At 39.2% G+C, this 23,558-nt stretch overlaps 1 protein-coding gene across 1 annotated transcript in view; it reads right to left on the bottom strand.

The window, feature by feature from the left end:
* LOC120243913 (sodium channel protein type 1 subunit alpha) overlaps nt 1–23,225 on the bottom strand; it is a 176,030-nt gene extending 152,805 nt beyond the window's left edge. The window contains exon 1 of the mRNA XM_039250140.1: nt 23,163–23,225. The gene's annotated coding sequence lies outside the window, so the exon portion shown is untranslated. The remainder of the gene's footprint in view (nt 1–23,162) is intronic.
* Nucleotides 23,226–23,558: the final 333 nt, after the last annotated feature.

Here is a 23,558-nt window from a genome sequence, read left to right as displayed (position 1 = left end):
GTTGTCTTTACATTCGGTTTTTCCACAAAAAAACCTATTTCCTTTTTTTCTCTAAGTTTATTTATTTTTGAGAGAGAGAGTGGGTGAGCATGGGTGGAGGAGGGACATAGGGTTAGGAGACAGAGAATCCCAGGCAGGCTCCACATGGTCAGGGCAGAGACTGATATAGGGCTTCAACTCACTGTGACATCATGACCTGAGTCAAAATCAAAAGTTGATCACTTAATGGACTGAGTCACCCAGGCACCCCCAAAATCTATTTCTTTTATTTTTAAGGTTTTTTAAATGTTTATTTATTATTTTGAAAGAGAGAGAAGCACAGAGAGAGGGAGAGAGAATCCCAAACAGATTCTACACTCAGCTTTGAGCGTGGCCCGGGGCTCTGACAACCGTGAGATCATGATCTGAGCCAAAATGCTAACTTCAAAAACAAATTGCAGGCAATGACTTGATTTTAAAAAAACGATAATCTGGTTATTGTAGCAGTTCTACTTTGTTCTCTATGTATTTTATTAAATCTAAAATTTATCCACATGTTTTTTCTTATTATCTACATGTATTTCATTAAATCTAAATTTATCCACATGTTGGATATAAAAAATACTTCCTTTGAGAAGCTAAACATTGGTAGTCTATTTCAAAAAATTATAGAAATGTTATCCGTTATTAACAGAGTATAAATGTAATATTTTTGCCCTACATTATATGTTTTAGTTACAAACTCTCACAGTTGGTTTATTATTTTATTCCAATAACATGCTTGTCATAGGTGTTAAATTTCACCACCTCATCCTACCTCTCCTTTTAATAAACAAAAGGACAGAGAAAAAGTACCCACAACTCTTCCAAGATTTCACAGTTGGTTTGCTTCTTCTTCTAATTAATTAATTTGGAATTTATATTTTCTTAGTGTGTGCCTCCATTTTACTCAATGTGCTTGGTAAAATTTGTAGTGGATCAGCAAATCAAGCAGTCAGCGAATGTGCTTGTGTGCCTCTCTTTATTGCTTCTGCAAAGTTCTCAGGCAATTTTAGTCAGAATTCCAAAGTATGCTATTGTACTTAGAGCCCAGTTTTAGAAACCCTGTCTTCAAATAGCAAGTGTGGGCTCCCTCATACATTTTGATGTGAAAATCTGATACGGGGAGCTCTAAGCTAGCAGAGCTCCCTCTGCTTAAGGCCAGAGTTTCCCTGAAGGTAGAGGATTAAGATGTAGATGCTGAACTGGGTACCCAGACCCATTTGTTCCTTTCTCCTCATCTCTTTCTCAGCCCTCAACTTGTCCAGTTGGATAAAGGCTTGAAAACATTAGATGACCTGCCTGAGGCCACCTACCTAGAGGTCTCTACAGCTTGGTCAACACACAGGTTTTCTTGACTAGGGTCACATAAGTGAGGAATCAAATATCGAAATGAATAATAAACAGCCCGGTTTCATTTTTGTAGATATAGCTGGATTATAAAAAATTCAAAGTATATTCCATTTAGCAAAACCTCTAAACATGTTCTGCACAGTGACGTTATATATGCTAAGGCATCTTGCCATTTTATAAATGAAGAAGTTGATGAGAATGTTGGACTAATGACGTGGATCATAACTGACATTTGTATGAATGTGTTTAATACTTTACAAGGCACATTCATGTATTTGATCCCCTAGGGACCCGGACCTCACAGGAGCCACATGAGCTCTGCAAGGCCACCACTGACCTGACCGAGGCCTCTACTGAGATGAGTCCTGGCTGCATCCTGAGTCCTGGACCCCTGCATACCCTGCTCTGTACTAGCCAAGTGGAGGGTCACATGCGTGTGAGGTGAAAAGTATGAGTGAGGGAAGTCCAATCCTAACCCCAAGCCTGCCACAGAGAATCTCTGTTACCATTCAGACCTCCATGTGGGCTTTTGGAAGAGAAGCTCATTTCAGAGAGGGGCTCAGACTTGTGAAATCCAGTGATGAATAGATCTTGAGCAATGCCAAGCTCTGTTATTACTCTGAGTAACAATTAGTCCCCAGATGATTTTTATTTTGGGGAAGAGACTCTCAGAAGTGATTAGTCAACTAGTTGCACAGCTGCAAATGTCTTCAGATTGGAAAACATTGCCCTCTTTGCAGAGGACAGGCAACAAGGCTCCAAATTCAAGCACATTTTGCATATACAAAAAACTACTCCGTCAGCAAGTTTAATTAGGTAGAAAAAGTTTGCCTCTAATTCCATCTTAAATCAACCAATCATAGGATTGGGAGGTTGGAAGAAACCCCAGTTTTGCTACTGCCCCACATGGCTAGCTTGGCAAATACAGAAGGCAGATAAAATTTGATTTTGATTAGCACTCTATAAGAAAAAAAATATTTCTATTCTGATACACAATGTATCTTTACTAATATAAGACATCCTTAAAAATGTAGTATATTCATAGTCTTATAGTTAATCTTTGAGCCCTAATGAATTATTAGTCTTTAATAAATAACATTTAATATATATTAATGAATATTAAACACACATACTCTCTGTAATCCTGGTTCCCTAGCAGCCAGGGCAAATTTTGTAGGGGACAAATGGCAATTATAATGCCTCTCTCATACGACTGTTGTAAATTTCAGTCACTGAGACTGTTGAGTTAATAAAGTTCACTTCTCTCTTTCTTGTTTCCCCCCCACGTAAAGATGGGAATTTTTATCCCTGGTCAGCCAGAGGAAGTCTATTTTTAGCCATTAACCTTCCAGATTAAACTAAATTGGAAATCTTCTCTTTGAGCTTCCTTTTTTAAAGTTCATTTTTATTCTCACTTCTCTGTAACAGGAAAGGTGAGACTGGGAGAGTCCCTGCTTCATAGAGAAACCTTGAGTTAAGTACCTGTGCCAGCCAATGATCCACTGATGACTGAATTTCTAAAGTATCCTTGTTTCTGATGTACTTAGCCATTTGCTGTATTCACTCTAGTTATTAGCAAGGAATATTTATTGACTCCTTGCCCACACCTACCCTCTAGGACATACAACTAAATCCTTTAGGAATGTTTACAGTTTGGGGAATATATGATGATATTATACTGTATAATCAGTGTTGAGTGCTGGAAATTTGAAGCACTTTGGAATGCAAAGGAGAACAAGATCACTTCCTCTGAGGCTGTAAGTTATCTTCTCGGGGAAAGTGGGATTTGGATAGAGAAGTGGAGGGTGTGGATTTCACAGAGAAGAGTATGGAGAAGGTGGAATGGTTAATCCTTCCTGAAAGAAAAAGGGAAAGAGGAATATTCCAGAAAAAAGGAATAGGCCAATTCATCTAGAGCCTGAGGGGCTGTGCGTTATCATGATTAATCACAGGAACAGTTGCCAAGCTTTCATTATAAAAATATTCTCCAGGAGAATTCATCAAGTTCTATTGCCTATTAATTTCTGTCGATGCATTTTATTTAGTATCTTCAATGACAGAAGTCACTTTTTTAAAAAAGAAATGAAGGCAATAAGATGAAGCTCATTAGATAAATGATTTATGTGAGATATTTTAAAACTAAGCAATGTCATTGCCCCAAGAAAATTATGAGTCTTAATTTTAGTATGTTTCCAGCGTCCTTGAAATTTCTAAATTTATGACTTAACATTTTTACTTAGTACATACCAGGTGATAGTGTTTTATCTTAAATTTATCATTTATCAAGAAATTATGAAATAAGGCAATGTACTGCTGTGGCATGGGTTTTGATTTGGAACTTTAAAAAATTTGGTTTATAGACTTACTTATACCATTAAAATTCTCTTTTCTTGTATGACCTTGAATACATGTCACAATTGTGAATCTCTGTAATTATGTACAAAATAACTAAGACTAAATTTAAATGCATTTTACTCCCTTCCGGTTTTAAAATTGTGTATTATATACATACACACACACACACACACACACATATATGTGCACATATGTATTTTAAAACTACAGTACTCTTTTATCTTTTTAGAAAAACCACATTCATGATAATAGTTCAAATGTTTTTTTTTTCCTTAAGTGGCAAAAGAATTTTTCAAGGGCTGCATAGCAGCTTTTAGCCCAGCTAAATCTTACTGTCAAAATCAACATCCTAAAGAAACTTAATGAGATAAAGGATAACTGTAAAAGGTTTTTCTGCTCCTGATTGGTGAGGCTTGCAAGGAATTCTGAAACATGTGTAATTTAACATTCATCATAGCACCTCACGAGGCTCTGAAGTTCTAAAGTGTATCTACGCATACACTTGACCTAAGTGACTTTTTTTAAATGTTTATTTGTGAGAGAGAGAGAGAGACAGAGACAGAGACAGAGACAGAGAGACAGAGGGTGAGCAGGGGATGGGCAGAGAGAGAGAGAGAGAGAGATGCAGAATCCAAAGCAGGTTCCAGGCTCTGTGCTGACAGCTCAGCGGGGCTGGAACTCAAGAACTGAGCCAAAGTTAGCTGCTTAACCAACTGAGCCACCCAGGTGCCCCTGACCTAAATGACTTTTTATGGAAGATAAGAATATATTGAAACCTCACCACTGAAACTGGTGAGGGATGTCAACCTTATGAAGAGTGGAAGGTGGAAAATATTCCATCTTGAGAATATATCAAGAGGAGGCCCACAGCAAATGAGTGGTTCCCCCACTTGCGTGTATAACCAAGAGGTCCCTCTAGTAAAGTAACTCTCTTTCTCAATTTTCCAGCAAGAAGACTGAGCTCCTCCTCTTTGAGCCTGTGCGTGTTAGAGAGGACACTTGCCCGTATCAATAAGCACAGACTGCTGATTGAACATTGCTGAGGCATCTCTACCAAGAGAAGCCAGGGGTTATTAGAACCCCCGCAAGAAAGAGCATGACAGCCTTCTGCATTGTTGTCTCTTACAGCCCTGAGAAAACCTTTCAGATATTTTCATGAGCCCAAGTCCTATATGGGCATGTAATTCTAGCTACACATAAATAAATAACATCAGTGCTAATAGTACATACACTTTGTGTTGTGAGGTAATTTTGTCCTAAATGCCTATTGCTATACATTTTTAATTCCCTTCAGAATAAATAGAAGCTTTTCTTTACGAAGTGGTTAATGAAAGATTAAGCCCTTTTCTTCTGGTTTTCTGTTTGATGAAAACAAATGTGTGCATCTTCTTTAAAGTTTGAGAGCATAGGAGACCCTCTCTCTATTCCCCAAAGCAGATTTGAATTTTCTAGCTTCATTTTTAATATTTAAAGATTTTTAATGTTTATTTATTTTTAAGAGAGAGAGAGAGAGAGAGAGAGAATGTGAGTGGGAGAGGGGCAGAGAGAGAGACAGAATCTGAAGCAGATTCCAGCACTCTGTCAGCACAGAGCCCCATGCAGGATCATGGCTTGAGCCAAAGTTAGACACTTAACTGATTGAGCCTCCCAGGCACCCCTACTTTTTAATATTATATAAACCAAATAAAACTATGATCATTAAAAACTATGATTCACAATAAACCCATATTACATGATTATTTGAAGTATGCCACAGTATAGTATAAAAATCACAGTAGGGGTGCCTGGGTGCCTCAGTCGGTTGAGTGTCCAACTCTTGATTTCAGTTCAGGTCATGATACCAGGGTCATGGGATGGAGCTTTGCATTGAGGTACTTGCTGAATATGGAACCTACTTAAGATTCTGTCTCCCTCTGCCCCTCTCCTCTCTCTCTCTCTCTTTCTCTCTCTCAAAAAAAAAAAAAAATGAGTAAAACACAGGAAGACCTGGACTGAGACTCTGGTCCTATTAGTTAATAGTATGGTGACTTCTGGAAGTTGCTTAAATTTTCTGAGCCTTTGCTCTCATCTATTAAATGGGGATGGTAATCTGAAACCATAGGGTTATAAGGTAAGATAATGAGATAATGTGTTTGGCACATAAAAGTTATTCAAAAAATACTTCTCGTTTTCTCCACTGTCCTCCTTAACCATGTTGAAAGTACAGGGCAGGAATTTAATGAATGCTTCACTGAAAAAGAAAAATCAAGAACTCATGATATTATTTCAGGCCTTCTGTTTTCCTCACTTTATACATTTACCTGAGTTATCTTGATCTGTTTGTTGGCCATAATTACCACCTCTATGCTGATGGCCTCCACACTTCTATTTCTGTTCCAAATCACTTTCCTGCACTCCAGACCCTTATATCTATAGGCCTTTTAGTACATGCCTCTGTTAAACTCATTTTAAAGTATACATTTCCAAAATTGAGTTTAGTATCTCCCTCTTACCATTCAAAAATACAATAGCAATCAAACAATTGACTTTTGTTGCTTTGTTTCCTATCACAAGTGCCCAAGCTTAAAATTTGGGTTACAGATTGGACTCTTCATTAACTTCTTCACAGATAATCACTAAGTCCCATCTCTTCCACTTCCAGAATATCTTTCAGATCCATCTGTAACTCTCCACTCTTACTGCTACTACCCTGCTTCAGACCATCATCATCTACTGCCTGAATTTTTGCAACCAATTTCAACTGGTCTCTCTGCTTCCAGTCATGCTTCTCTCCAATCTGTTGCCCATAATGCAGACAGAAAGATCTTTCTAAATCTAATGTATATTGTGTCTCTTCCATGCTTAGAACCCAGGCTTATCACTGTTCTAACACAGTTTACATGATGTATCCTTAACACACTTTGTTTATAATGGGGTGCATTCTCTAGAACTCCTTGAGGACTCAAGCATTCATTGTAGTATTACAGCCAACCACTCTCAGTTATGTCTCTCCTTGGGGCTTCCCTCACCTGAAGAAAGTCTACTTGCACACAGTTATACCCTTCCCAGGGCAGCCTACTTCCAGTAACAGCTCCACTCATAGAAATGAAATTCCATACCTTGATCCCAGTCAGAGGGAACTCTGAAGATCCATCCCAATTTAAGAGCTCCCTATGGGATTGGCTGAAGACTTTGTTATTGATTAGATTACAGCACTACTTCTTCCCTGATTACAGATATAGAAGTTGAGCAGTAGACTGCCTTCACTGCTTCATAGGTGTTGATATTGAAAGTTCTCCCAATAGACTTCCTACATGAAAGCCTGGACCTCTGAGTCTATTTCCCAAAGAACCCAACCTTTGACACAAGGCTCTGCCATGGACTATTTAGCATATCAGCTTCATAGTGTATAACTTCTTCCCTTTGCCTTCTATCTTTTATCCAGTCTGACCTAATTTCAGTTCTTCCAATATATAGGGCTATACCTTTAGCACTTGTCCTTTCCTCCAGCCTCTCTCTTCCCTCATTCTTTGGGCCACTGCTTAAAGTGTCACTTCTTTCAGGAGGCTTTTCTGATCCAGATTCTAGTTAAGTGCATTCTCTTTATGTTCTCCTGGTGGTTCCTTCCTCTTAGCACTTATCACTTCGCATTGTATTATTATAGGCCATGACCATGTCTAGTCTACGTTATTGATCAGCTATAGGCTCTGTGAGGAAAGGGAATTATGCACTATTGTATCCTCATTCATTTCACAGTACTTGGCTTATGGTTGTCTCTCAAAAAATGCTGAATGATTGAAAGAAAATATGAATGAATGTTAGTTAAGACTGGATTTACAGTGTTAAAATTCAGACATTCATGGAAGAGGAATTTACTTTATGTGTTTATTCAAGAATGATCATATGCATTTTGGATGAGAATTTTAGTTTTTACTGACTATACCCATGTATGTGTTAATTCAGACAGAGTCATTAGCTTATTTATCATTCAAATGCACGGATTTTAAAAAACCCATAAGGCATAGCCCTCCATAGGAGTTGGTCAAAACATGTCAATTCCATTTCTGCTAAGAATTTATGTTCAGCTGTATTGATATTATTTTTAAAAGTAACTCTTCCAGAAACACCTGACTTGAAATTTTGTTAGAACTTATTTTAACAAAATAAGTAGAGATAAGGGACAGAGAGAGAGGGAGAGAGAAAATCACAAGCAAGCTCCATGCTGTGAGCACAAAACCTGACTTGGGGCTCGAAATCACAAACATGAGATCACAACCTGAGCTGAAATCAAGAATAGGATGCTCAACCAACTGAGCCACCCAGAAGCCCCAGTTTATACTAATGTTTTCCTCCTCACCATCTACTCTTTGACTGCTGTTCCCAACAATAAACTGTCTGGGAAATGAAGAACCAAACCTGATCAAATCCTGTTAGGGTACTTTTATTAAGTGACCAAAGAAATAAGGTAGCCCAGCAATTGTGTCTGAATTTGTAAATTCCTAGACTTATGCTATAAAATGGAAAAGAAGGAAGGAAACTGCTATACATGCCAACTATCCACCATACTGATCCCCTCAGGTTGGGTTCCCTGGAAGCAGGCAGGCTCTTGCACCTCACAGCAATCGAACTTTGAGGAATCAGATGCTCCCCTGGGGAAGAGGGTGGGACTTCCGATGCATCTCCGGGTATGAAAGTCCCTCCTGTGGGCCTAGGGCAATTCTTCACGAAAGGGGAAAGCTAGAGACTGTTTGACATCAATACTAACAACAGCTGGGGGATCTGCATGCTGTCCCTCTGGAAAGGAGACTTTACCAACATCTATTATGCTATTCCCCTACCTCTGTGTCTTTATCTTGGGATAACTACAGCCGATGCATGCTGCTCACTGTCTTCCTTATTTTGACCTCAGACTTTTCTTTTGGTACAGAGTACCAGAATTCCCTCCACTGCCAGAAGTTATCATTAATTGTCTTAGAATTTATAAGTAGTCTATACACTGTTGACAATCTCTTATTTCTAAGTTGAAAACAGAAAATAATAATTCTAATCAGAAGTTATCATTAATTTTCTTCGAACGTACAAGTAGTCTCTATACTATTGACAATCTCTTGTTTCTAAATTTAAGACAGAAAATTATAACTTCTAATCTAGAATTTAGTAATAACTTTACTATTATTAAATCTCTCATTGAGATAGGAGAAAAGAATATTGAAATCTGGTAGATTCTTGCAAAGCACGTTAGTAACAAGTTATTCTCTTAAGTTCCAATGTTATTCTTGGTTTTTAAACATTTGGGGACATTGCAGGTGTCAGTGGGAAATCTGCACATAATAATATGCTTATTCTCAGTGAAATAGCAAAGAGATGAACTGGTAATAAGACTGTAAGAGGACTTCCTGAGGGAAGTCGTATGATAGGTCCACCTCTCATGTAAGAATCTTGCATAGGGTGTGGACTTGTTCTCAAAAAAACATTGACTTTTTGATTGTGAAGGTGTAAGGATTTCCTCTTTATCAACAGTCTGGAGTGTTCATATTTTAGACCCTTGTCAGAAACTGTAAAACCAAATTCTGTGTTTGGACTCTTATCAAAATTTTGAGAAGTATAGAGAATACTTTGATGGCATGAGTTCAGTCTTCTCAGCAGTTTTTCTAGACCTCATTATTGCATAAGCAGAGAGCTTTATTCTGAGACCATAGTGTTTTTTTGTTGTTTTTTTTTTTAAGTCAACTACAGAAACTAGAAGCACACAATGGTCACATTCTAGAGAGGTCCACTGCAGGTTTTGTTTGATCATGATCCCATCATTTTCACTGAGGTAGAATCCTAAGAGGCTGTGATGGAAAGCACTGCAGGTTCTGTTAATAGTCTGACCAAATGGTTGCAGCTTAAAACCAAAGATCATCTAAATATGTATCTTTCGAACAGAGGAGAAGAAAAAAATTCAGTGAAAATTGGCTTCAAACTCAAGTTTAGAAAGCATTTTAAACAAGATTATGTAAGTCAAATGAAAAATGCATGCAAATCACTACCTAAGTACTGACTATGAAACTTAGCACATTCATTGCTAAATTAGAAAGTAGTTGGACAATCCTCAGCTCTCTGGGGAGTGTGAAAACCTCCAGGCCCATGGCCAATAGACTGCAATGCCTGGTTAACTTCGGGCTGCCTGGACACTCACTGTCATTACTGAAAGCCTATCACGAGGCTCAGATCTAGCTCCGGCAGGTGAGATCTAGGGAAAAGTAAAGATCACGTGGCCAAGTTTGTCCATCTCAAAGGGCTTATCTACCTTTGCCAAAGCAGAGTATCTCCTTGTCTTTGGGAGGAAAAGAAAACTGTTTTAAGAATTGCTTATTAGGAGAAAAAAGTGAGACTTTTTATAGATTTTTACGATACATGTGTGTATGTGTATATATACATATACATATATATATATACATATTTAGGTTTTTTTTAAATTCCAATAAGTTAACATACAGTGTAATATCAGTTTCTGGTGTACAATACAGTATTTAACACTGCTTTATAATACCCAGTGATCATCACAACAAGTGTATTCCTTACTACCTATCACTTATTTAGCCCATCCCTCCACTCACATCCCCTCTGGTAACCATCAGTGTCCTGTAGAGTTGAGGATCTGTTTCTTGGTTTGCCTCTCTCTTTGTCCCCATGCTTGCTTCTTAGGTTTCTTAAATTCTACATTTAAAACAATTGTGGGATTAGAGATTAAACATTTATCCTACTTTTGCATAAAATTTCTAAGTTGACTCAAAGAGAACACAAGACATCTTTAGATTTCTATCCAGACAAAGCCAAAAGTAGGTGGGCGTCAGGGCTCTATCGCCGGACTGACACTCACCCCATATCGTCTTGGCCACACCTGCCATGAAGCCTCTGCTGCTTTGTACCTTGTCTGTACATGCTTCTTCTGCCTGTTTGGGTGATGGCAGCTACAGGGGACACAGGGTGGTCACAAAACATTGAGGCCACTGTCAGGAGCCTCTCTCTGTGTTCCCCACATATGTTCTCATAGGAAGCCCTGTGCCACAGGGGGTGGGCAGGATATTTTAGTCTCCGCAGGACAAACATTGCCTCTCACAGCAGTCTTACATTCATTCTAGATCTTGCCACTACCACAAATTAGTTTGTTCATTTACCTTTTCCTCATGCCCTTTCACCTTCCTCACCCCCACCCAGCCTTACTCAGCATACATTCATTAGAATGTACTGGAAAATGGTGGACAGAGGTTGTTTACATGTGTTCAGCACCCGGTGCATTCCAGATACAGAATATTTATCTGCATTGTTAATTTGGCACTTATATTTTATACATAGTTTTTAAAGCTCTTTCATGTTAGAAATGTTATTCTGAAACCTCAAGCAGCTTTAACTTGAATCTAGTGAAGGAAAGACAAACAAATGAAATATTTCTTTGATTTCTTTGATTACAGTGCTCTACGAAGATCTAAATAATATTTAGCTACTTATTTTGAAAAAATGGAGAAGGGGATAGGAAGATCCTTAGGAAAAAATGTTCACTCCTTAAAACCCTCATATTGTGTTACCACTTTTATTCTTTTTGAAAAGCATGTTATAATCTTTCTGGAATTTGAAAACACACTCATATTTCTACATTTTTGTGGTTGATATTTTCTATTTTTTTAAAATGTCTAATTCCGAGAGAAAAAGAGAGACAGAGCAGAAGCTGGGAAGGGGCAGAGAGAGGAGGAGACACAGAATGTGAAGCAGGCTCCATGCTCAGAGCTGTCAGCACAGAGCCTGGCATGGGACTTGAATTCACGAACCGTGAGATCATGACCTGAGCAGAAGTTGGCCGCTTAACCTAGTCACCCAGGCACCCCTGTGGTTGATATTTTCCTATGTAGGTCTTCAAGTTGAGATGAGCTTAGTTTTGATTTTCAAATACTTGAGTTATTTCCCTGCAGAGTTTAAGACTGAAATTACCCAAAGCAATTTCATCTCGTTAATTGCTCCACTGTGATCTAAAACCTCTTTATTTCCCCTGCTGTTATCAGAAACCTGACATCATCAGATAGTGAACTGAGAGACTGACAAGTGCAGCCAAATGATGACCTCAGCCTAATCTTGGCATCTTTGCAGGAAACAGACTCTAACTACTGGCTGACAAAGAAGTGAGAGAGGCTGCTGCCACCAAAAAGGCCTCCCTGTGGTTAAGAACCACAGGTCAGTAATCCCCAAGAGCTCTGAAAGCAATATCAAGATTTAAGTTTCTTCTACACTTTTTTTCTCACCCTGCGATGCACACATTTTTATGCACTCCAAAAAAGTAATCTGAAACAGAAGTATATAAAAAAGTAAATATGTCTATGTGTGGAGTTCATTGTCCTTGGGAAATGGCATAAGAATATTTTTTTCTTACAAGAAAGGACTTTATTGTAAAAGACAACCCCACAGAAATTCTTTATAACACGCTTGCTTTATTTTCCTGTGGTAAAAAGTGCTCTAGAGAGACTTGGTAAAATTGCTAGCCTCCACATAAGTTTAATGTCTGCAGATAGAATTAAAAACACTTTAATGTGACCATCAGTCCAATATCACCACTTCCTGGCCATGTTTAAATTGGGTTTAAGAGCTTCAGTGCCTGTTGATAGCAATATCCACACCTATGATGATCAGGGAGGTAGGTATGTTAAATGTTTCACCAATGTTTCTGCCTGGAGTCTCTGATCCTGCCTTTATAGAGGGGAACTAAGTACAAGATATTGGATATCATCTGTGTGCAGTGGATAAAATATTTAACATAGTTGATTCTGGGAAGGTATAACATTCAGATGTCTTAACTCACTCCACTGTGTTTTTATTTCTCTTTTAGTTGTAGAGTGACTGACAAGCTTCGTTTTACACGAGACCACATCTCTTACATTTTCTTCTATTCCATGGCTAGTTGGTAGAAAGGAAAGGGCAGATATGAACCTCTCTCTGTACCTAATCCTTGGAGATCCACAAAAATGAAAACTTCCTTATCTTAGTGTGTAGCTGCTTTAGTCCAACAAATAAGGTAACTTCACACATATTAAATCCTTCCCCAGCAAGAGATTAAGAAGTATAAATATTATTTTTAGAAACTGAGCTCTAAATTTTTAATAATGAATTCAAAGATTCTGCATTAGTTTAATGATGCTTTTCTCTAACTGAAGTACCATCTTTGCTATGGAAATGGCACTGATTCATGGTCTTCTTGTTTGTTGTGTTTCTAAAAACACTGAGCAACTACTTACTGATGCTTGATTCTGTTCAATGTACCAAGAACATAAAATGCTGAGTTTTGGTCTCCTCTTAATGTTCCAGGCATCCTCTTTTTCTGCCTAAGTATACTATATTCAGTAGTAGAACACAATACCTTGCTCAGTTCTGAACAGCATGCACAACCAGAATTATTCTTTAAGCCATGTTTATGCTGAGACTAGTTGTCTTCACCAAAAGGAATCTTATTTTCTCAGTAATTTTCTTCTGTTCCTAAGACATGAGAGGCCTCCTGCTGAGAGCAGAATAATTAGACTTCTTACAGACTAAGCTTTGCACTTACTCTTCTTTAAGATAATATAAGCAGGTAAAAGTAACACAAACATGAGAAACACGTACTGTTGGTAAATTATTCTTTTTAAAAACTGTATATGGTCAATTTGTAGTTTATTCTCAGGCTTAAGGTATCAATCTTTTTTCAAAGTAAAATTAGTCGGTGAATGTTTTGTAGATTTATAAGTGTATCCAGATATTGAATAAAAAAGCATTTCTAAGACTTTTGTGTTTGTTTGGAGATGTCTGAATAATAACGAGGCAGCTTATCTCACCTACTGCCTGTGTTCTTAAATATAATTCTGTACAATGTAGATGCTAGTGAAGAACTAGGGATCTATGTCAGGTACAGCATTGTCATCTTCAGTTAATTTACTCTTTCCCCATCACTGTGAAGCAATTAACAGTCACACACTAAACTCCTGTTCAATGTGAACCAGTTAAAATTATTACCAACATGTCCTTAAAGGAGTATCTGACTTGACCATGGATCTGTCTGGATCCTGAAAGCATCTAAACCTGGCGACCTGCCTGCTCTCTGCATTTAAGACTGACCTGATTTGCTTCCTGCCCAAAAGCTCATCTTCATGTTATGGGACGAAGTCTGCCTGAAGGTTAAAGCCTCAGCATAGTATTCCAATTTAAAGTATTCATTTTTTTTAAATGTTTATTTATTTTGAGAAAGAAATAGAGAGTGAGAGCAGAGGAGGGACAGAGGAGAGGAGAGAAGGAGAGAGAGAGAGAATGACCTGTGTAAGGTCAGTCCTGAGCCCCACACAGGGCTCAATCCCATGAGCTGTGATATCATGAACTGAGCTGAAATCAAGAATTAGACGCTCAACCAACTTAGCAACCCAGTTGCCCCAGTATTATATTACAATTTAATGTTTTATTTATTTATTTATTTCTGAGAGAGAGAGAGACAGAGAGACAGTGTAAGCAGGGGAGGGTCAGAGAGAGAGGGAGACACAGAATCCAAAACAGGCTCCAGGCTCTGAGCTAGCTGTCAGCACAGAGCCCCACGTGGGGCTTGAACCCATGAACTGTGAGATCATGACATGAGCCGAAGTCCAACGTTTAACTGACTGAGCCACCCAGACACCCCTCATATTACAATTTAAATAACTCCTTTGCCCTAGGCTCCTTCTACCTGCTCTCATCCAAACTGATGCTGGAACTCATTCACCATAATGAAACTTGATCTATGAAACCTCACCAACACATTCATTGAACTATAGCGTCCACTAGTTTTTCTAGTTACTCTTTATTTGGAAACCTACTTTCCATTATTCTTAGTAAGAATGCCAGGATTTACTTTGGGTAAATTACCTCTCCTCATTTTGTGCAGTCAGGGAATTTTACTTTCTGCTGGTCAAGAGGAAAGGCAAATGACTCAGGTTGGGCCAGCTGGATTTTCTGTCTCCCAAGGTTTAGAACCTTGAGTGGGGTGAACACAAGGGTAGAAAAAGTGATCAGAGCCTGTTTATTTTGGTAGCGGCCAAATGGGCCTGCTGCCCTGGATCTTCAGAGCCTCGTTCATTGTTCTTATCGTTCTTTCCGAGGCCTCTTCTGCCGCCTTTCCATGAATTTTGAACTATAAACGATCCTTGTGATACATTGTTTTCTCCTTAAGTTAGCCAGAGTTGATTTTGTTGCTTGCCACGGAAGAATTCTAGCTGAAATATGTTGCTTTTTTGAGTGTAAGTCTGAACTGTATCTATATTCCTTATGGGTTTAATCAACATAATTATTTCTGAAGGTGCACATTGCGGTAAATTTTGACACTTTTAGAAATGGTTTCAGTGAGGGCATGATATAAGCTTGCATTTTAGGTCTAGTTACAAAGAAGATTAAGCTAATATATTATATTCCTAGTTGTGTGTTAAGTGTTTGGGTGCATTGAAAGAGTATATTTCTATGTTTAAGAAAGAGATACAAAATTGGGGCGCCTGGGTGGCTCAGTTAAGCGTCTGAGTCTCAGTGTCGGCTCAGGTCATGATCTTGTGGTTTCATGAATTCGAGCCCCACATAGGATCCTGCACTGACAGTATCTAGTTGAGATTCTCTCCGTCTCTCTCTCTCTCTAATTTTTTCAATGTTTTATTTATTTCTGAGAGAGAAAAATACAGAGTGAGCAGAGGAGGGTCAGAGAGAGAGGGAGACACAGAATCCAAAACAGGCTCCAGGCTCTGAACTGGTTGTCAGCACAGAGCCCGACGTGGGGCTCAAAACCACAAACTGGGAGATCATGACCTGAGTCAAGGTCGGAAGCTCAACCGACTGAGCCATCCAGGCACCCTCTCTCTCTCTCTCTCTATCCCTCTCCTACTCATGCCATCTCTGTATCTCTCAAAATAAATAAACTTAAAAAAATAAAAAAATAAATCACACAGTGTGTGTGGTATTTTAAAGAAAGATATAAAATAATTAAACATCCATATTAATTTATAGTGTAATAAGATTATATTAACCTCTTTATAAGGTTATGATATTTAACCCAAGAAAGTTAAACAAAAATGTGTCTTAAGTAAAAACAAACAAATAACGCCCCCTCAACAAAATCCACAACAGGAAAGATGTCATGAGGCAGCCCTGTGATTATTGCCAAATGAAGGACAAAGGTAACAAAGGCTGCAGTGTCAGAGGAAGGTGACATATGCAGTGCTGGAGTGATCTAAGGAAGTTTCTTAGAGGCCTGGCAGAGATTGGATAGAACAGAGCCAAGAAGGATGGGGTGCCCAGTAGAGTAATGTTGTTAAGGACATCCCCCAACTCTGCAAAACATGCCAAACCACAAGAGAGAACAGCTGTAGAGGATACATTGCAATAACATTCTTGAACTGGCCTCTGGCACATGGACACCTCACTCCTCTTACATCCTCCAATTCAACTCTCACATTAGCTTTCTTTCTCTGTGCTCAGGTTGTCTGACTTGGCAGCTCATTTGGTCAAATCTTAGAGCTCCTGATCCTCCTTCTTGACTTGCAGGTTGCAAATTGCCTCTTTCCTCCAATATCGATCTTGGAGTGTCCTCTTAGTAATGCCCTTCTTCCAGTTGGCTCCTCTCCTAATATAAAACTGCCCTTCTGAGCAGCACCTCCTGGGTACATGCCAAGCTTCTCTCCTTTAAAGTCCCCAAAGGTTGTACTCAAATAACTGGGAGGGCCTGGAGAGACTGAGAGAAAGAGACTCCAGAGTGATAAAGTTTAGGCAAAATAGCATGAAGCCAAGGGCAGATGCAGAAGAGTATAGAAGATATTCAGGGGAGCAGTGCTGACTAATTGAGATGATGGGATTCAGTGGGGGAATAGTGAAGGAGTAAAATGCTTAAAGCAGGTGGAGTTGATGAGTGATCAGAATAGATTTTGTACTATAGGTGATAGCACGTGATTTAAAAAAAATTTTTTTTTAATGATTATTCATTTTCAGAGAGACACAGAACACGAGAGGGGAGAGGCAGAGACAGAGAGAGAGACACACACAGAATCTGAAACAGGCTCCAGGCTCTGAGCTTTCAGAACAGAGCCTGAGACAGGACTCGAACTCAGGTACGGTGAGATCATGACCTGAGCTGAAGTCAGATGCTTAACTGACTGAGTCACCCAGGTGCCTCAATCACATGATTTTTTAAAAAAAGTTTATTTGTTTTGAGAAAGAGAGAGAGTATGAGCAAGGGAGGGGCAGAGAGAGGAGAGAGCAGAGAATCCCAACCAGGCTCCACCATGCTGTCAGCACAGAGCCCTACACAACTCTCCATCCGACAAACCTGATCATGACCTGAGCCGAAATCAGGACTCAGCTGGTTCACTGACTGAGCCATCCAGGCACCCCACACATGACTGCTTTTAAACAGCTCCATTTAGGGACGCATGGGTGGCTCAGTCGGTTAAGTGTCTGACTTCGGCTCAGGTCATGATCTCACAGTTTGGGTTTGAGCCCCTCATAAGGCTCTATGCTGACAGCATGGAGCCTGCTTCAGACAGTGTGTAGCCCTTTGAGGATCCTCTGTCTCCCTTTCCCTGCTCCTCCCCCACTTGCACATGCATGCACATGCAGTGTCTGTCAAAAATAAATCAACGTTAAACAAAATAGTCTGATTCTTTAAAATCCTTCTACTTGAGATGAACATAGAATAATCAGTACCGTCATCAATATGGTGGCATAGGAAACCTCAGCCTCTGTCCTCCTACAAACAATTACACTCTTCATGAATGAAAACATCTCTGGAACAGTTCAGGAGTCCATATGAGAAACTTTAGCAACACAGTAACAAAATCCTGAGAACACAACAAGTGTAGGAAGAACAGCTTCATTTTGCCTGCATCAGCCCCTCCCCCCCACTTTGGCTCAGAGCCAAGAAGGAACTCTTCAATAGAAAATCCCTCTCCAGAAAAGGACAGTGACAGGGAGTGACAGGCTTCCCCAGCCCTTCGTGACACTGAACTGAAGGACCTGATTCAGTTTCACTGAAGAGACCAGCAAAGCTGAGACTTCTTAGAGATGGCTAGAAACAAAGAAGATCAAGTGCTACCAATGCTAGCCACTTGGTGGGAGCAGCTGCAGTTCCCAGTGACATGCCATGCAGAGAACCCCCACAGCTTTCCCCACTGAAGAAACCAACCAAGAGCACAGCTGCCATGGATGCCCTGCAGATTTCACCACTTTTGCCCCATAGTATTGGTATCCACAGGTGCTACTTACCTAAGTCTTTTCCTGTTCCCTCCTCCCTGTCCCTGTGAGAACCCAGGATCCTCACCAGCATCCATCCCAGGCCTCTGCGCTGTGAGAGGGCAAGATACCAGCCTACATTCCCACGACTGATCCCTACTACTATGGCTGCATCCAGCACTGGCCTCTCTAGCTGCGCCCCTGCACATGGCTGGTCTAGTGCATGTCACAGGCTTCTACTGTTGTGTTTGTGACCATAAGACCATAGCCATAGAAGTACATGCTGACAGTCAAGGTCCCCATAGCTGCATGTCGGCATAGATTCAGCCCTATCTTCTTATCACCATCCTTCACCTCTGGGCTTACCTGTAGCCAGTCAATCCAGCTATGCACCTACATGCTCCCAGCCCAACCTCTGACACCTGCCTCCACTGAAATGCATGAACGTGTGGTGAGACCCTACAGTCATAGGAGTGCACAACCAGGCTCCCTACAGCTGCCAGTAAGGCCATACTTGACTTTGGCCCTTGCAGTTGACCCTGGGCTCTACCATCATGAGCGTGTCTGCTATCAGCCCTGCTACTAACCTGACATCTGCAGCTAACCCCGCAGCTGAGTATGTGCACACTCCTTGCTCCAGCCACCACCACTGCCTGCCATAGACTCTAGCTGCTGGATCTATAGGTGCTCCTGAAGACCTCATTAACCCTTGAAACTACTGTGGACTCTCCACAGTGCTCACTACTGGAATAAAAGGTACTCCATTGGGAATATAGTCAGTGGTATTGTGATAGCATTGAATGGTGATAGATGGTAGCTACACTTGTGGTGAGCATAGCATAATATATAGAGTTGTTAAATCATTATGTGGTATGCCTGAAATTATGTGTGTTAACTATACTTAAAGAATTTATAAATTAAAAAAATAAAATAACCTCCCAATAAAGAAAAACTCAGAACCAGATGGCTTCATTAATGAATTCTACCAAATCCTTAAGAATTAATTCACACCAATTATTCTCAAACTCTTTCAAAAAATTGAAGAGGCAGGAATACTCCCAAACTCATTTCATAAGGCCAGTATAAGCCAAATACCAAAGCCAGATAAGGGTACTAAAGAATAGAAAGCTCCAATTTAATTACCCTGATAAACATAGATTCAAAAATTCTCAACAAAATACTAGCAAATTGAAGTCAGCAGTACATTAAAAGGATCATTCACTGTGATCAAGTCAGATTTATACCTGCAATGCAAGGATGGTTCAACATACACAAATCCATAAATGTGATATATTACATTAACAGAATAAGAGGGACACAATCATATAATCATCTCAATAGATGCAGTTAAAGCATTCAACAAAATTCAACATTCTTTAAAAGCTCAACAAACTGGGTATAGAAGGAACATATGACAACATAATAAAAGCCAGACATGACAATTCCCTAGATACCATCATACTTAACAATGAAAAGTTTGAATCTTTTCCTCTAATATCAGGAATGAGACAAGGATGTTATTTTCCATCACTCCTACTCAACATAATAAAAGAAGTCCTGGCTAGAGCAATTAGGCAAAAAAAAAAAAAAAGCATCTATATCAGAAAGGAAAGAGTAAAGTTGGTCTGTTTGCTAATGACATAATTTTGCATATAGAAAATTCTAAAGATGCCACCAAAAATCTCTTAGAACTAATAAACAAATTCAGTAAAGTTAGAGGACACATAATCAACATACAAAAATCAGCTATATTTCTATACATTAACAATAAACTTTGAAAAAGAAATAAGCACCATTTACAGTAGCATCAAAAATGATAAATCATTTAGGAATAAATTTAACTAACAAAGTTAAATATCTGTACATCAAAAACTATAAGACATTGATAAAAGAAATTGAAGGCACAAATAAATGGAATGATATCCCATGTTTATGGATTGGAAGAGTTAATATTGTTAAAATGTCCTTACTTTCCAAAGCCATCTATAGATTCAATACAATCCCTTTAAAAATTTCAATGGTATTTTTCACAAAAATAGAAAAAACAATCCTAAAATTCCTATAGAACCATAAAAGACAAAGCTGGAGACATCATGACATTACAAAGCTATTATAATCAAAATAGTATGGTATTCATATAAAAACAGACACATAGACCAGAGGGACAGAATTAAGAGCTGCAAATGCATATATGGTAAATTGGTACTTGACAATGGAGCTGGGAATATTCAAAGGGAAAAGGATAGTCTCTTCAATAAATGGTGTTGAGCAAACATGATATTCACATGCAAATGGATACAACTGGACTCCTATCTTACAACACTCACATAATTCAAAATGAATTAAGGACTTCAACATAACAAACCATCAAAGAAAAATTAAAAAGCCCATAAAACTCCTAGAAGAAAACATACATGATAAGCTCCTTGACATAGATCTTGGCAATGATTTTTTTTTGCATATGACACTAAAAGCACAAACATCACAAGTGTGCATCAGCAAAAAGGAGTACATCAAACTGAAAAAGTTTCTGCACAGCAAAAGAAACAATCAACAAAATGCAAGACAACCTATAGAATAAAGAAAATACATAAGGAACACGTAATTCAATAGCAAAAACAATCTGATTTAAAAATGGGCTTGAACAGACATTTCCCCAAAGAAGATATATAAATGGCCATGAAAAGATAGGTGCTTGACTAGTCACTAGTCATCACTAGTCTTCAAGGAAACACAAGTCAAAAGCACAAGACAGCAACTCACATCTATAAAAACTGCTATTACCCAAAAAAGAAAGAGAGATTTTGACAAGGAGGTGGAGATAAGGTAACCCTCATGCACTGTTGGTAGGAATGTAAACTGATGCAGCCACTATGGAAAAGAGTATGGAGATTCCTCAAAAAAATGAAAATAGAATTACCATGTGATCCAGCAATCTCACTTGTGGGTATTTATTGAAAGGAAATGAAATCACTGTCTCTAAGAGATATCTGCACTCCCATGTTCATTGCAGTGTTATTCACTGCAGCCAAGACATGGAGTCAACCTAAGTGCTTATCAGTGGATAAATGGATAAAGAAAATACGGTGTGTGTGTGTGTGCGCGCGTGCACACGCGCGCGCGCGCGCACACACACACACACACACACACACACACACAGGGATAATATTCAGCCATAGAAAGAAGGAAATTCTGGGGCACCTGGGTGGCTCAGTTGGTTAAGCGTCCCACTTCAGCTCAGGTCATGACTTCATAGTTAGTGGATTCAATCCCCGTGTCGTCAGGCTCTGTGCTGACAGCTCAGAGCCTGGATACTGCTTCAGATTCTGTGTCTTCCTCTCTCTCTGACCCTCCTATCCCGTCCCCTGCTCACTCACGCTCTCCCTCTCTCTCTCTCTCTCAAAAACAAATAAACATTAAGGAAAAGAGAAGGAAATCCTGCCATTTGCAGCAATGTGAATTGTTGATGTTATGCCTTGAGGGTGTTATGCTAAGTGAGAGAGAAAGACTAATACTGTATGTTCTCACTTATATTGAAATCTGAAAACAGAGATTACAGTAGTGCTAGCTGAGAGGTGGGGGAAAATGGGGAGATGTTGGTCAAAGAGTACAAACTTTTAGTTAAAAGTTGAGTATGTTCTGGGAATTTAATGTACAGCACAGTGACTATAGTTAATGGCACTGTATTCTATAGTTGCAAGTTGCCTTAAGAATTTTAATGTTCTCGGGGCTCCTGGGTGGCTCAGTAGGTTAAGTGTCTGACTTCAGCTCAGGCCATGATCACACGGTTGGTGGGTTTGAGGCCCACATCAGGCTCTGTGCTGACAGCTAGCTCAGAGCCTAGAGCCTGCTTCCAATTCTGTATCTCCCTCTCTCTCTGCCCCTCCACTGCTCATTCTGTCTCTCCCTCAGAAATAAATAAAAACATTAAAAAAATTTTTTTAAAAAGAGTTTTAATGTTCTCACCATAACAACAAAAAGTGGTAATTAGGTGAGGTGAAGGATATGTTTACTAATCTCATGTGGTAAATACTCCATAATATATGCATGTATCAAATCATCACCTTGTACACCTAAACTTACACATTTTTATATATCAGTTAATACAGCAGGGGACAAATTAGTACTCTAATGTTGCAGTAACTCACATTCCAAAGTTTACTTGCTTAGAGTTTTCTCAGACAGTAATATTTTCTCCAATTTCAATATAGTTTTAAATATTTTACTGTAAGCTTGGCCTCTGTAAAGGGCAGTATGCTATTATTTTTTAGTGGTTGAGAACACATAGTTTTCAAGAATCTTCAGGAATGTGATCTGAATTTGGTAGGACATTTTTGGTCCAGTCACTTTATAGTTTTGATTAAAGGTATTCATGATTTGTTGACTGAGGCAAGAAAAGCACGTGTCTGAGGTGAAGACTAGGTATCATTCCTATATTCAGAAGACAGTGCATATCACTTTCTATGTATCAGTTTAATTGCCTCCAAGTAGAGGGCACTCGGCAGACAAGCCTTGCCTCATAGGGGAAGGCTGTGTTTCCTCCTCCTTGTGTTCGTATCCACCATCCTTTACTTCCCACTCACTGGCTCAGAGACATGAACACTGTCAAGGCAGGGGCTTTGCTGAACGTAATCATTTACAGGTTTTTGTTTTGTTTTTAAAATGAATTGAAAAACATCTCTTTTTCCTATGGATAAAAGTAATTTATACTTAGTTTTTTTACAAAATTCAGACAGAAGATGAAATTCTTTTTTTTTTTTTAATATTTTTATTTATTTCTAGGAGAGAGAGAGAGAGAGAGAGAGAGACAGCGCGAGCAGGGGAGGGTCAGAGAGAGAGGGAGTCACAGACTGAAACAGGCTCCAGGCTCTGAGCTGGCAGTCAGCACAGAGCCCGACGCGGGGCTCGAACCCATGAACCGCAAGATCATGACCTAAGTGAAAGTCGGACACTTAACCGACTAAGCCACCCAGGCGCCCCAGAAGATGAAATTCTTAAAAGTACAAGAAATTCAGAAAACACACTCACAACCCACCACATAGAGAAAGGAGTAGACGATGCTACACATTTTTATGAATTTACATGCATATGAACTAATAGTTTTAAGGAATTGAAAATGGTTAGAATAAGTAGAAACATATTTTCAAACACACTCCCCCTCTTTGGGAAATATTTTCAAATCCATATGTATGCCCTCATTCAAATTGTGATTATGGGAACAATACCTGAACAGAGATGTGAGGAAGCCAATGATGGAAGTGGTCCTGAGCACCAGAGGAGGATCAGCATGTGGAAGCTGGACAGGCTGATGATTTCTTCTTGCTATCACTAAGAAGAAACCCACAAAATTCAGCGTCATTCCCCTGTCTACTGTAGTCCAGGACATTAAATAGTGTAGCCTCTATACATGGCCCCGGAGAGTGGGGACTTTTACTAGCATCAGTGCTGAGAGAGGCATGAAGAGAGAGACAGATAGAGACACATAGAGAAAGACAGAGTCCAAGAGAGCAAATGAGAGACAGCTTTGTAAGATGAACCAAATATCGCACTGAGCTGATAAGAAATAAATGCTCTTAAGTTATTATGACCCTATCCAGACCACATGAAGACACAAAACTCAG

Source organism: Hyaena hyaena, unplaced genomic scaffold (genome assembly GCF_003009895.1).
Source record: "Hyaena hyaena isolate Hyena2069 unplaced genomic scaffold, ASM300989v1 scaffold_363, whole genome shotgun sequence".
NCBI lineage: Eukaryota > Metazoa > Chordata > Mammalia > Carnivora > Hyaenidae > Hyaena > Hyaena hyaena.
Note: the sequence above shows the minus strand (reverse complement) of the source record. Positions and strands in the feature narration are given on the sequence as shown.